Genomic DNA, 16,419 nt, shown 5'->3' with positions numbered 1-16,419 from the left:
CCACATCTGGTCTGGAACGATGTCTGGAATTGCAAAATGCATGCATCCACTTACTGCTCTGGCTGAAAACATAAACGTAGAGGCCAGTTCGCCTGCTGAAACATGAACCCATGTAATAGAAACCGAAGGCCTGAAAGAGACTGTTTGTGTATCTAGCCAGTCTATTAGCAAAATGTGGAGGACCGAAGAGCAGGAGGACCTCAGTTTCAAGTCGCACACTTTATAAGCTATTTTGTAATGTAGTCCATTTTGGGTTTCGGAGGAGGGGAAAGGGGTGGGTTGGGGGGGTAGAGGTTGCATTCCACAGTGGAAGTCACACATGATGCTTTTAACATGTGGTTGGTTTTCGCCACAGAAGCTGCTGATGCATGTGGCAATGCTTGTTTTTTTTCAGAGCTGACTGACCGACTGTTTGACTTTCTTTGTGGTATGTTCTTCAGTGAGGCCTGTACAAGTCCCAGGGCAGAAGCTTCTCAGAACTGAGCCCAATACTAATGATTGAGGCAGTGGTGAAATCCAATTTTTTTTTTTACTACCGGTTCTGGGGGCATGGCTTGGTGGGCATGGTGTGGCTTGGTGGGCGTGGCTTGGTGGGTGTGGCAGGGGAAGGATACTGCAAAATCCCCATTCCCACCCCACTCCAGGAGAAGGATATTGCAAAATCCCTCTTCCCACCCCACTCCAGGGGAAGGATACTGCAAAATCCCCATTCCCACCCCACTCTGGGGCCAGCCAGAGGTGGTATTTGCTGGTTCTCTAAACTGCTCAAAATTTCCACTACTGGTTCTGCAGAACCTGTCAGAACCTGCTGGATTTCACCCCTGGATTGAGGGGATTCTGAGGGGGGGAAATTGAGATTCCATCCCGAGGATCAGTGAACAGGAGAAAATCTTCTTTATCTACAATGACAGCAATCAAACATCAGGACAAGAAGCCTCATTTAGACATTATTCAGAGTTATGACGTAAAATAGCACAGGCAATTTAACAAATTTAACCACCACAGTTGTGGTGACATAAGCGACACACACCCAAGAGATCCAGATGGTGTATGCACAAGCATCTCTAAGGCACATGACTATGGATGTCTACAAGCTACAAGCTACTTTTGGTCATCAACTGTGGCTATTTTAAGCATCTGTACAAAAGTGGTAGAGCTTGCATTAGGATTGCATGGTGATGGTTTCATCAGATCGATCTATTTGGTTCACCCTGCTGTGGTCCTCTCTGTGTGTCTTTCCTGTATGTCATCTCTTCCTTCGTATCTTTTTATAACATCTGATGTTTATCTATAGGGAAAGGGCACCCAGCCACAAAATGCTTTAATATATATTCATACAATATTTTGAGATAAAATATTACACCTTTGGAACTGATGTGAGTCCTCTGTACAAACATTTTTCAATAATGAAAAAAATAAACAATGTTTTTCCTTTATTTACTCTTTATGCCTACTTAGTTAAAATGACATTTTCTTCCGTTTTATTTTTTTCTTCTTCCCATATACAGGCTTGATAGAGTTGTCTAATAAATGGTGTACATTTGCTTTATATTGACTGAAAAATTTCATATATGAATATATTGGTATATGAAAGCACCAGCTAATATCTTGGTGCTTTCTTCCAGATACTATTACATAATAAGTGCATTGCAGAAGGGAGACTGATTTTTTAGACACATTTACAATAACATACTTTGGCAAATATCCAATTTTTGGATTTTATATTTCATTTCTGCAATACTTATAAGAAGGGTAAAGTGAAAAAAAGGCCTACAAAATATGAATGGGGGGAAAATTCATTTGGTTCCCATTTCCATTGAACTGACATATCATTCAAAATTTACAATTCTCACATTTAGCAATGAGGTTCATTTTTTTTTAAAAAAAGCAACATTAAGGAAAAACCTGTAGAATATATATCATGCAAATAACATACAGAAATGCATTGTGTTTGAGCAAATTATTGTAAAAACTCTGTACAATAAGAGAAATTGAAAACAAATGTGCATGCCTTTGGAGAAATGTGCATTGAAACACAAACTGATACTTATATGAGGTTTTAAAAATCATTTCAAATTCATCAAGCTAACCCTGATGCATTTGCAAAAATAAGAAATTGGGATAAACCTAAATGGACTGATCCACTCATCTTTTCCATAACATCTTTTCTTTCTTATTTGCTGAGTGATCACAAGGAATATCTGGTGAGATCATCCATGGTTTCGGGGTGAAGTGCCATCTGTACGCTGATGACACTCAGCTGTACATCTCCACCCCGGACCACCCCAACGATGCCCTTGATGTGATGTCCCGGTGCCTGGAGGCCGTGTGGATCTGGATGGGGAGAAACAGGCTCAGGCTCAACCCGTCCAAGACCAAGTGGCTGTGGCTTCCGGCATCCCGATATAGTGAGTTGGCGCCATCGCTGACTATTGGGGGCGAGTCGTTGGTCCCCACAGAGAGGGCTCGCAACTTGGGTGTCTTCCTGGATACACAGCTGTCTTTAGAAAAGCATATGACGCCTGTGGCCAGGGGGGCTTTTTATCAGGTTCGCCAGTTGCGTCCCTTTCTAGATCGGGATGCCTTACGCACGGTCACTCATGCTCTCGTCACATCCCGCCTGGACTACTGTAATGCTCTCTACATGGGGCTCCCCTTGAGGAGCACCCGGAGGCTCCAGCTGGTCCAGAATGCGGCCGCGCGGTGTTATGGGGGCAACTCAGCACTCCCATGTAACACCTCTCCTGCGTGAGCTGCACTGGCTCCCGTTGGTCTTCCGGGTGCGCTTCAAGGTATTGGTTACCACCTTTAGAGCACTCCATGGCTTAGGATCCGGGACCGCCTTCTGCCACCGATAGCCTCCCACCGACCAGTACGCTCCCACAGAGACGGGATCCTCAGGGTGCCGTTGGTCAAACAATGTCGACTGGCAGCCCCCAGGGGGAGAGCCTTCTCTGTGGGGGCACCTACCCTCTGGAATGAGCTGCCCCCGGAAATATGGTGGATCCTGGATCTTCGCACCTTTTGCCGTTCCCTAAAGACGTTTTTATTCCAGCAAGCCGGGCTGGCCTAACGCTTTTAAATTGTTTTAATTTTTAAATTGTTTAATTATGGGTCTTAATACAGGGGTATTTTTAATTAATTTAATTGGATTTTAATACAGGGGTGTTTTTAAATTTTGTATTTCTTGTGTTGGCTGTTCACCGCCCCGAGTCCTTCGGGAGAAGGGCGGTATATAAATATAAACAATAAATAAATAAATAAATAAATAAATAAATAAATAAATAAATAAATAAATAAATAAATAAATAAATAAATAAATAAATAAATAAATAAATAAATAAATAAATAAATATCCAAGTCCTCTATGGTACATGTATTTATTCATTAAATTTATATGCTGCCCAGCTCACTATCATCTTGTTCTTCCTACTTTACCTTTTTCCCTGCTTTATTGTCCACAAACTGCCTTGATTGGGACAGCTGAGAAATATTATGTAATAAATGCATTACTATCATTTTAAATATGATTATTTTAGATAAAGTATTTCTATGGTAAGAAAGAAAACAACCCCCCCAAAAAACCTCTTTTTGGAACAGCAGCATTCATAGGACATAAAGCAAGTATTAAGGTAGCAGTCTAAAATTTCTGCAAGTATTCAGTTTAGGAAGAATTTTAACAGAACGTTTGAAACAGCTACAAGAAATTCTGCCTATGTGAGTGGAGCATATCTAATCTGGCTTTATATGATTTTTGCAACCTAGTAGGGCTTATATGTTGAATGTATAGTGCCAGATGCTTACTGAATCATGCTCACAAGTAGAGTATAGGATGATTCCTTCTTCTTCATCTGTGCTAGAACTCTTTATCTACCATCTGACATCTACCGACTGACAGTTTTCTTGTTTATCTGCTATCAGTAGTGATGGACAGCATCTTTCCAGGGAACTTAGAAGTCAGTCCCAGTTTATACTCCTTTATATATAAAGTTTATTGTTGTTGTTGCCAGAGCTGGCAGCGGGGTCAGACAGTGAGGAGGCTGGGGAGGAACATGGGCCAGTCCTGGAGTCTGGGGAAGGCTCGGACGAGGACTCTGCATCGGAGGCAGAGATGGAGCCAGGGCCATCTGAGAGTTATGCGCGAACTCTGGAGTCTCCAGAGTCAGACTTCAGAGAGGCAGAGGAACAGGAGGAGCCTGTTCCTAGTGCACGCATGTGCAGAGCTGCCAGAAGGCAAGAACAGCTAAAAGAAAAGGGACAACTCAGGAGTAAGGCCTGGAGATGATTGGCCCCTCCCATAAGGCTTAAAAGAGGAGCAAAGGCATGTGGTCACAACAATTGTCATTGTATGTATATACACAGTATACCCATACAACAAAATTCACATAACACCCAGAGACCAAGCCCAACACACATGATAATCCCCAGACACACCCCCACCCACCAAAAATTCCCCACCTCTTGGGTAAGCATCCACACAGCAGACCAAGTAATGCTGTCCAGCAGCTCACTGATGGTGGCCCTTTAGTTCATTGTTGAGTGCAATTATAACTCTGAGATAAAAATTATTCAGAAGATGTGTGGTCCAAGTTTTAATTGTTCTGTATCTTCTGCCAGAAGGCAATCTTTTAGATGAGGATCCCAGAAATTGATCCGGAAATCTGCTTTCAAAACAACTGTTTCTTCTCCATTGAGTTAATGTGAATGCAACAGATGCACTTGAGTGATTCACCTGGAATCTTGCTTGTTCAAGAGGGGAACTGGGACCGGGATGAATACATGTTTCTGGCTTAGCATTCATTCAAATTCAGATTCAGATTTTGGAAAGGGTGGACTATACAATGACCCATAACAGGGCACAGTTTTTCTATCTTGAAATAGTAGAAATAGTGAGGGAAGATCATGTTTTGGAGGAAAGAATAAGGGATAAATTGTCCCCAATCATACTCTTCAGCCATGAACCAGGTTATATTCCTCCCCTACATGACTTCTGCATATATTTTTTTTTAAAAAGGTGAGACTTATTCTGCCTCTCAATAAGGTCATCTTATTTGGCAGGAACACCAAATGGCTGAGGAGAAGGATACAACAGCTTTTCTGAAGTCAACCTGACTTGGGTGTGCCAAAGAATCCCATTCATGCCACTCTACGTTCCATGATGGAATGTCAGTTTCATAAATCATTGTTGCCTTCCTTTTCTATTTTACTGGCAGGGTAGAAATTGTGTGTCTCCACCTCACCATTTAGTTGCATGTAGCATTTAGTGTGAATGTTAAGACCCAGCAAGCAGAACTCCAAATCTTTTCTCTAATTGAAGTCCAGGAAGAGGCCTCAGGAGATATGAAGGGATTGTAATTGACTGAAACAAAGACCATTTTGTTGTAACTCTCCCATCAACCCAGGACACAGGCAAAATCCTAAACCCCACTACTCACTGGCTGCCTGCTTTTGATTGATGAAGTTGACAGCTCACAAAATATCCCAAACATTGTGGTTTAGCTGGCGTCTAAGGATTGCTCTCCAAAGAGCTGTTTCAGGTCACTCATTGCCTTTTTAAATATGCATGTTCACCTTCTTATGTGTGATTTAATAATCATTATGCATCCTGTAACCCTAGTTTAAAATCTTCCATTCAATTTTAGGTTAAACAGGAAGTCTTAATCTGGATCAAGCCCTCACGGAGTTTAGTAATTAAGCAATCTTAGTATCGTGCATAATATAGCAATTAGCTCTTTGATTGGGTTTATCATTTGTTATGTACAAAACTCCCCATTCCAGGAAATATCAGCAAAGATTGTTGTGTCAAGCTCGCGGCCTGTGGGCCGGATGCGTTATGTGCTGGCCACGCCCACCCCTGGTTTAGCAAAGGGGAGAAAAGTTACGATACATCATGTGATGACGTGTTGTCGCGAGTTTGATATCCCTGTTCTAGAACATTTCAAACGACTTTCCATTGTGGAAGATTTATTTCCAGAGAACCACTGGAGCGCTTCTAGAATTCTGGATTGGTATGCTATGGAATCAAAATGGACATTTTCTCTGTTTCCTGGATCATTCCCTAGAACACTGACCCTTGCATGCCCCTCTTAACTGCGTTGTCTGAATTCAGTCACTGAACGTGTTTTCAGACAAAAACACGTCGGCATTCTGCAAAAATGCTGGGGATTGAATCTACGACTATAACTGAAGTGGGTTTAGATTTCAAATGTGGTAAAGACTAAGTTTTACGTGGCTCAAAGCAACTGCACTACAGTATTTGATATGCATCTCTCCTCATTGGAGAGATAACATATATAATTCCAAATAACATGGAATCATTTTTGCCTTTGGAAATGTAAGGAAAAAAAGAAGAAAGGAAGGAAGGAAGGAAGGAAGGAAGGAAGGAAGGAAGGAAGGAAGGAAGGAAGGAAGGAAGGAAGGAAGGAAGGAAGGAAGGAAGGAAGGAAGGTTGAAGAGAATAGAATGAGCTGTAAATTTGCTTTTTATTTCTGTGGTTTAACAACCTCGGAGCTAATTAAAACTAAATAATAGTTTAGCTGAGATAGCATGAAAAACAAGGGGAGATTCCCTTATTCAAGCAGTAGGTTTTCTTACCAGATAAGGGCACCACAGTATTCCCCACCCCACCTTTCCTCATATACTTATGTCTGTTATTTGCAAACTACGTTACCATAAATCATATCTGTAAAGAATAACAGGAAGAACTGTGAAGAACTATAGTGAGGCAGATAAAATTTTGCTATTTCAGTTTGGACATTTAATGGAAATGCAAGTATTTGGTGTGTGAATCTCCTCCTGTCTTTAACGCAAGATCTCCTTTGTAAAGTTTCTAAACCATCATGCAATTTGTAATACTTAATACAAATGGTCTTATATGACTTAGAGTCTAGGGAATATTTTAATTAACATTTAACACTCAGTAAATAAGCATCACATGTATATATGTTTCTAACAGTACATTAGCCCCAAATGTGGAGGAAATGTTGGTTATTATCAGAGATATATGCCCATTCCCTTAAATCATTTCTATGATGATAAACTACAAAAGCCACTTGTTTTTCTATATCTTTCAGAAAGAAACTGTTCAAGTCTTTCTCTATGTACATTTGTGTAAAAAGGAAGAAGGATGTTTTTAAGATCAGCAAGAGCTCAGTCAGCTAGGAAAGAAATATCTATGAGCTGGAAGTCAGCTGTAGAAGCAAGGCTTACACACAGTACATTTTCAGTGAAACTCTATCAGAACGTGGGTGTTGTTCCCACACTCAAATCCCTATTTTTATAAAAACCAACTTCCTGTTGCCTAATGCAGCTTGGCATAACGTTTCACTCTATGCTATTTACAGCAGAGAATACATTTCTTGGTTGCCGGGTGAGTGTTTGAGGGCAAGAAATCTTCCACACAGAGTGTAAGTTAAGGATGTAATAAAGCATAAATAGTATGGTGATATAAAAGGACTTTTCTTCCTCCAACTCCATTTGGATCTTCATTTCCCTTCCGTGTATATCTAGTGGTTTATATGAGATCTAGAATCTTGCAATAGGCCAATTTTGCCAACCTAAAATTCTGTGCAATTGGAGCAAATTTTTATCCCAACAAACCTTGGAAATAATTGCCTAGTTCTTGCCCCAAACAAGTGAAGAACATGCAACTGGATTGACCTTTCATTTTTATTCCTCTTCCTCTTCCTTTTACTTCTGTTCTGTGAGTCATTCAGGGTGAAAATGGCTATCCAAGAACCACATAAGTAGTCATTGATAGCAATCCGGCCAACAATTCATCTTATTTTTTTCACCCATGTTTCATTCCTTGTCAAAGATATTGTAAATTCAGCTAGTCGTTTACTGTACAGTAGACAAGGCCAAGCATACCACAAATATTTGAATGGGCTAAATAGTATAGATTTATCATAAGAATTGATAAAGTAACCGTTCAACTGGAGAAGATTATACAAGAAGGACAGGACCATTAGTATAATTACTTGGACTCCAGGAATCAGGGGTGAAATCCAGCAGATTCTGACAGGTTCTGGAGAACCGGTAGCAGAAATTTTGAGTAGTTCAGAGACCCCGCAAATACCACCTCTGGCTGGCCCCGGAGTGGGGTGGGAATGGAGATTTTGCAATATCCTTCCCCCAGGAGTGGGGAGGAAATGAGGATTTTGCAGTATCCTTCCCCTACCATGCCCACCAAGCTACACCCACCAAGCCACACCATACCCACCAAGTCATGCCCACAGAACCGGTAGTAATAAAATTTGGATTTCACCACTGCCATGAATGGATTGTAAACCCCAAAATCAGATTTCTGGTCAATGGTTCATCAAGGACCTAGGAAAGAAGCAAGAGAAAAGTTAGAAAGTTGTGTAGCAGATTTTTACCAGTGTAAACTCTGCCTCCTGTGAAGCTTTTCCTTTTTGTAAACAATTTGCAGGAGCAGGAGTCACATTCCAGTTGCTCAGGAGGATTTAGTGACTGGAAGAATGGAACAGGTTGCTTTGGTGCTGCCCATCAGTTTGAGCTTCTGCAGATGCACTGACTCTGGACTGACCCATTGTGTTCCTTATTTTAGCCACCACACACTATTCTTCTGCACTGCCAATAAGCACTTAATGGGGAAATCCATAGAGGCCCACAAGGAAAGGAATTCATAGCAACTTACTAAGTATGTGTTGGGACATTGTGATGCCACCCTTTGCTCCTCATATATTTGTATTGATATGATGCAACTAGAAAAGGGAGTGGCATTTGTGTCTTGACATCATGGCGCACATGTTATCCCTTTGGTGTTTGGTGTCATTGTGGTACAGAACAGATGCCTATGCAAAGATCTGGAGACACAAACCAAGGGAGTGGGCAACTGACTAAAGACAAAACTGATGAAAAGGACATACACAGCAACAAGAGCCTACAACAAGGGCCACCAGAAAACTGTGGAGAGTTTCAGGATGTTCATTTACAAAAGAAACTTTTTATTCAGTTAGTTCTTCATTAAACCCACATTTGACTGGGATAATGGAGAAGGTACCATATTTGTTTGGCCACCCCAAGATTCTGCAGCATCTTCCTGCTTCTTTGTTGGCTGTCACCACCATATCTGGGAGAGCTATATTGTCCTTTGATCTTCAGAAGCTGGATTTTATTGTCTCCTTACCACAGCTCCATGTGATCCTTCTGTGTGACTCTTTGGCATGTTTGGTGTTACTGTTCTCTGACATTTAATTATGCACTATGTGGCTGCTCTGAAGTTGTTTTATTGGTCTTTTCAATTTTTTATATGGTATCTGACTCTTTTATTATTCCTTAAAGCTGTCTTGAATTATTTGAGAACAGGTGGAGCTGGCCCATTATTGTATAACAAACAGTTTTGGGGTTCTGTAAAAGAAGCTCTCTCTCTCTCTCTCTCTCTCTCTCTCCCCCCCCCTCTCTCTCTCCCTCCCTCCCTCCTCTCTCCCTCCCCCACTCTCCATCTCCCTCCATCTCTCCCTCTCTCTCCCTCCCTCCTCCTCTCTCCCTCCCCCTCTTTTCCTCTCTCCCCTCTCTCCCTCCTGCTCTCCCTCTCCTTCTCTCTCCCTCCCTCACCTCTCCCTCCCTCTCCCTCCCCCTCCCTCTTTCCCTCTCTCCCTCTGTCTCCCTCCTTCCCTCTCTCTCCCCCCACTCCCCTCTCCCCCTGTCTCTCCCTCCCTCTTTCTCTCTCCCTCTCCCCCCTCTCTTCCTCTCCCCCTTTTTCTCCTCTCTCTCTCCCCCTCCCCCCTCTCCCCCTCTCTCTCCCTCCCTCTCTCCTTCTCTCTCCTTCTCCCCCTTTCTCCCCTCTGTTCCTCTCTCTTCCTCTCCCTCCCTCTCCCCCTCTCCCTCTCTCCCTCCTCCAGCTCTATATCTGGAAAGGCAAAAACTTAACATATTTGGGGAGGGGGGTATATAAGAAGAAGGAACTGTAAAATATAATATTTGTCTACCACAGTATATGATAATTCTGTTACTTCATAATACTTTCAGTATCTTTCAAAGACATTAATTTTGACATCATGTCTGCAAATACGTATCAAGACTTGGAAATGCAGCTATTTTCTGCAGTTAGCACTGCTTGGTATTTAGCTGGCATTTCTAAATGAACTAATTTGTATCTTCAGGGAGTATGAATAGAAAGTATCCTTTGGTTTTTATATTTCTTAAATATTGCAACAGACTTCTTGGCTCACAGAACATGTAAGACAACATATCTAATGTACTACAATTACAAACGAATGTAAATGTTGTGGACAACATGCATGCACAATGCACTACTTTTAAAAAAATGCAGACAGAAATGTGCCCAGTAAGCTGAGTTATTTTTACAACAGATTCGAAAATCAAGAATCCCATCACTTAAAGCTGATCATTTTGTCAAGAAGCTCTCAGTACCTGCTGATAATTTGCCTTTTCAGAAAAGAGTCATTTATATTTAGCTGTTGTAAGTAAGTACTTCCAAATTAAACGTAGGCTGGCTCGGTGTGCCAATCATGTATTCAAAGGCAGAAGTAATAGAGATAACATGACAAAACATTTTTCACAGAGGAAAAAAAAATCTATCGATGTACCGCTGTAGGTTTTATGAACAAACGAAGCTGCTGTACGTGTATGAAACTTGGGAAAACGGAATAATAAATACAACTGCCGGTTTAAAGTCATGTCTAAAATATGCTTAAGAAAATAAACTTCGTGTTGATCTAATCCATAGGCTGGGTATGGATTGTCTATCCAAACACTCAGATCCAGAAGCCTGGATGAAGCCTTCGCATTATTTACTCTATCTAGTTTCATCTGTCAAGAAATGTCTTCTACAATCTCAATGTAGATTCAAGCACCCAGCATGGCATCCAGTTCATGCCTCTCCAAGTAGCTGCACTTTATTGACCAGGAATTCCAGACATTTTAGGAGTTACCCTCCTCCCTCCCCCACAAAGCCACTCATTCAGCTGCATGTTTGGAAATGATTGGAGTACTTCAATGCTGAGCTCACTTTGGCATCTGGGGATCCAGGCTATGGAGACTCTGCTGGGATAGAACTCGAAAGGCAGCTGAGAGGTTCGCTAAGCATATTATCTCATGCCTGGGTTTGTTTTGCTTAGTTAGCTTCCTCCCTCTCCCTCCCCACACACATCCCTCCTTTTTACCCCTCTGGAAGGTATTTTCCTTGGAAGGTTCCTTGCAAATTCACCGCTGGCCTCAGCATGCGCGAAGCAAGCCAGCCTAGACAAATACAGCCAATTGGACGTGCTCTATAAATCATCACCCACATCCTTCAAGGGGGGAAGAAAAAGACGCAGTGGGGTCAGAAGCAGGAGAGAACAACTGGTCAGTCTTCCACAGCAGGAAATGGAGTCTGTTCACTGCGTTACTGATTGAAAATATGCACCGTGTTGAAGGAGAAGAGAACCTCATGAGCCATGTTCATAATGAGATCAACCACTAATTTTTTTTTCTAAAGTTCTCCCAGCCTCCTCATGTTTGACTAGTTTTCTGCTCCACACAGGTAGAGTTCAAAAAAGGAATATTTGCCAGGAAAAAAAAGATTCCCAGCCAGATATTGAAAAACAGGCTTTGCTCTCATTTTAAAGACTGGGGTGAAAGTCTCTTTCAACTATGCATTATTTTGATGGATGGGAAGGAAACAATGCAAACTGGAAGATGGTTCCAATAATAATAATAATAATAATAATAATAATAATAATAATAATAATAATAATAATAATAATAATAATAATAATAATAATGTCATTATGTAAAATGTACAACTTACCTGTATCCAAAAAGTCATGGGAACATAAAGTGGAAAAAGTTATAGAAAATGAGAAGGTGAAGATCTTGTGGGACTTTCGAATACAGACGGATCATCGTTTGGAACACAACACACCGGATATCACAGTTGTCAAAAACCAAAAAGTACAATTTATTGACATTGCAGTACCAGGAGATGCCAGAGTCAAAGAAAAAGAGCTGAGAAAAATAACAAAATATCGTGACCTGATCATCAAAACTACATGATTGTTCTGCCCCAGCTACGGACCCCAAAGAACGCAGCACACACAAAGTCTGTAAAAACCTTAGTTTACTAAATTAAATCAGTCTTTTTCAAATAAAGGCTATTAATTAACTTTCTTAACAGCCTAAAAGAATCCAAAGAATAAATAATCGTAATCTTACTATGGTTGGCAGAAAGCCCAGAAGCAATTTGCAGGAAACAGATAAGAGAATTAAGATCAGGATGCAAAGAAGAGTGAATGAAATTGTTCCCTACAAATTGCTTCAGTCGGCGTTCCTCCTTAAATAGGGTAAGGGAGTGGCCAATTAGCCCCAAGCCTTACTCTCGAGGAGACCTCCTCCTGAGGAGCCACTCCTGCCTTTTGGCAGCTCTGTGTGCCTGTGCATCGAGAAGAGGCTCCTCCTCTTCTTCCTCTTCACTTATGGCAGCTTCTGGAGGTTCTGAAGGCCCTGGTTGAATCCCCGCCTCTGGCATCACATCTTTTCCAGCCTCCTCATTGTCTGACTCGAGTGCCAGCTGCACAGGATGCTGGCACAGCACCACACCAGCCTCCTCGCTGTCAGAATCAGCTACTAACTGCACAGGCCGCTGACGGGCCACAACAGTGATTATGGATGAAACATGTAACAGTGATATCCATTGTCATCGGGGCACTTGGTACCATGTCCAAAAATTTTATAAGATACATCAACAAATTGCAGCTTCCTGCAATAACACCAGCGGAACTGCAAAAAACTGGGCTACTTGGAATATCGTACATTTTAAGAAGGTACTTGGTTGATACCTAGGATGCTGGCAGCAACGTGTATCAACCATTAGCACCAGTCAATGGTATTTGTGATGCATTTTTGAATGTTTAGTTGACTGGGTTTCATGTTTAATGAATAAAGTAAATCATCATCATCATCATCTATGCAATTATGGATGAAGCATGTAACAGTGATACCCATTGTCATTGGGGCAAGTTACTTTTCTTTTCCTTTACTGTATTCTTATTTTTCTTTCTTTCCTTTTTTCCTTCTATTCTTTACATCTTTCCTATTTTTTCTCCTTTCCCTTTTACGCTTTCTTGCTGTCTTTTCTTTCTTTTAGCTTGCACACATTTTGCTATTGTAATTATAACCTTTAACAAAATTATTTGAAAATCAAAAGGGAATACAAATGTCGAGGAACTATTTGTGATGAATTGTAGCAAGGAGACTAAAAAAAAAAAAAAAAAAAATCAACCTTCTGACCCAACTTCTAGGCTCTTGCTCTTAACTAGGATACATACACACAGCTGGAAAAGACATAACAGTAACTTCCTCAGTAACTTTCTACAATGTCTGACTCTAAGGAAGGACGACAGCTCCGGGCAAGAGATCAAGGGGTGGGAATCAACACAACATCTTCTGTTAATATGTAGGAAAACTAAACTGGGACAGGGGAGCATATACAGGTGGTCCTTGACTTACAATAGTTCGTTTAGTGACTGTTTGAAGTCATAACGGCACTGAAAAAAGTGACTTATGACCCTTTTTCTCACTTATGACCATTGTAGCATCCCCATGGTCATGTGAATAAAATTTGGATACTTGGCAACTGACCCATATTTATGACGGTTGCAGTGTCCAAGGGTCTAGGGATCTCCTTTTGCGAACTTCTGACAGGCAAAGTCAATGGGGAAGCCAGATTCACTTAGCAACCGTGTGACTAATTTAACAAGCTGCAGTGACTCACTTAACAAATGCGGCAAGAAAAGTCGTAAAAGGGGGCAAATTTCTCACTTAACAACATAAATGTTGGGCTCAATTGTGGTCATAAGTCGAGGACTACCTGTACCTATTCCCTTCAGAAGGCAAGTTCCTTGGCTAATGCTATGTTAATCTGTCCATTTGTAAAAAGAGGCAATCTGACTTTCAATTTCTTTTTGTACTGGAATTGTATGTGCATTGTACCCATGGTGAAACTATGCACTTATTAACCCAAGTTATTTTCTTTGGACTATCTAATATCCCACATACACCCAGTTATTGCATCTACAGACTGGTTCAAAATGTGCACTGCCTCCTCTGATTTAGATCTTATAGAGAAATAGGGGGGAATGTCCTATCCATTTGGTAATTCGGGTAGTTGAGTTACGATCACCATTGAACCCAACATTTATGTTGCTAAGTGAGACATTTGTTAAGTGAGTTTACTACTTTTCTTGCCACAGTTGTTAAGTGTGAATCACTGCAGTTGTAAAGTTAATAACATGGTGGTTAAATGAATCTGGCTTCCCCAATTGACTTCATTTGTCAGAAGGTCCCAAAAGGGGATCACATGACCCTGGCACACTGCAACAGTCATAAATATGAGCCAGTTGCCAAGCATGCGAATTCTGATCACCTGAGCATGGAGATGCTTCAACAGTCGTCAGTGTGAAAAATGGTCATAAATCACTTTTTCAGAGTCCTTGTAATGGTCACTAAATGAGCCATTGTAAGTCGAGGACTACAATGTACTCAATTCTAAAACTCCTGGTAATCAATTTCCTCCGTACATTTAAGAATCCGCCAGATTTCAAAAGTCTTTGGAACAGATGATTTAAAGGAATCCCCTGCCCCTGTTGTTGCCATGATATCGAGCTTCATAAGATTGTGGTCTGACCATGGTAGAAATTATAATCCTAGCTCCCCAGAGGAAAAAAAATAAACAGACTATCCATCGGTCCTTATGCATAGGCTTGATAGTAGTTTAGGGGAGAGACCCATAGAGACCTTGAAATCTTGTGCTGGCACTGCAAGAGACATGAATGCAAAAGTCCTTTGGGGCCACATCTGAGATAACATTTGCCATCGTGGACAGATGTGGCCCAAAGGACTTTGCCATAGATCCAACTTTAAGTAGATCTAATCTCTAACCCACTCACCCCCCAGGTAAAGAGCCGTTTTGGTGAGCAAGTTGGTATTTCTTTTTGACCACTCCCTTCCTGCTTCTACTCATTAGCCTGGGTTGAGGCTACACTGGGAAATCGGAGGGGTGAAGCTGAGTCAGCTAATCCAATGCATATGCATAACTGAATCCACTAATGGGATTCATATGGGCAGCTAATAGCCTTTAGCCACTCTCGCTCTTTTATTTTAAATGTTCCCCATTTATGATTCTTAAGCTGGTTTGTTGTTGCTTTTGTAACTTCCCAAATTACTCTGATGTGTGAATCCAATCCACATAGATGAAAGGATGCCTCCCCCTTACGTCCCTCTGTTGATATTCATTTTTTAAAAACTTTCTGCTTACTGTACATTAATCAGTTACTGATGCACAAAGGAACATCTGCTTTGATGCTTGTTAAGTTCTCCCAATTTCCTTGGAAAATATGAAGCTATCCTGCCTGTAATTTCTTAGCTTGGTTTTTAAATTTGATATTATATTGCCCATGTTTCCACTCTCCAATACGGAAGCTGATTTTCGTAAAGCTATTATACACTAGGGCTGGAGTGGAGGAGGTGCTTTGATTTGAAGAAGTTGGGTGCAACAGGCTTTCTTGCAACAGCATCTATAAAATCCTGCTCTGCTCCAGGGCAAGTCAACACTACTATTCCTATACTACAGGGAACATCTGTATCTTCTGCATGAGTGCTCCGCAGAAGGGGCAGAAGCTTTTCCTGGCTTTTGCTAGAGCCTAAGGAGGCTAAGGTCTTCCTGTTGAGGTGCTTCAAAGCTACTTGGCACAAGCCCATTGCATATTTTCAGTAAAAGATCAGTAAATTTACATACGGGTTATTTAACCGCTCTTGGGTGTTTTTCCCAGTGATTTGTTTGTTTTCAATTTGCTGGTAAGAACTAGGCATTTTTTCCTGTGGCAGCATTATTTTCTTGAGTACTTTTGATTCCCTTACATCTTCTGCAGTGAAAACAGATACAAATAATATTCTCTGCAATTTCCTTTATCTTCCTTTAACTTGCTCGTTATTAGTCTAATCATTTCTCTACTTATCTTCTGGTTCCTAATCTTTCTTATTTTTTTAAATTATCATTGGTTTTGCTGAGAAATAATACGTCACCCTGCTCAAAACAGTGTGGGCAGTTGGGTTGCATTATTTATTGTCTCCTAAAATTTATTTTTTTATGTTTGTGTTCCTTTTTTCTCCTTGTTTGGGCAAATCTTCCATTTTCTAAAAGGATCTTTGGCTCTCTGCTAACATCTTCTTTGATACTGACAGTTAATTATGTGAGCGATTCTTAGGACTTGGTAATTTCCTTCTTGGACAAGTATACCTTGTAGACAAGCATCTACTATGGAGCTTTTGAATTATGGCCAAACTTTTCTTTAACTATCAGGAAATCCTATTTTTCCTTTTCCTTTTTTAAAAACCAATCCACTCAAGAAATATCTTTATGTGAAATCAAGTATGATTATATTAGACTTCCAACAG

Source organism: Pantherophis guttatus, chromosome 1 (assembly GCF_059756535.1).
Source record: "Pantherophis guttatus breed Tessera chromosome 1, ASM5975653v1, whole genome shotgun sequence".
In the NCBI taxonomy this organism is placed as follows: Eukaryota; Metazoa; Chordata; class Lepidosauria; order Squamata; family Colubridae; genus Pantherophis; species Pantherophis guttatus.
The sequence above is the reverse complement of the archived record's forward strand: the minus strand, read 5'-3'. Positions refer to the sequence as shown.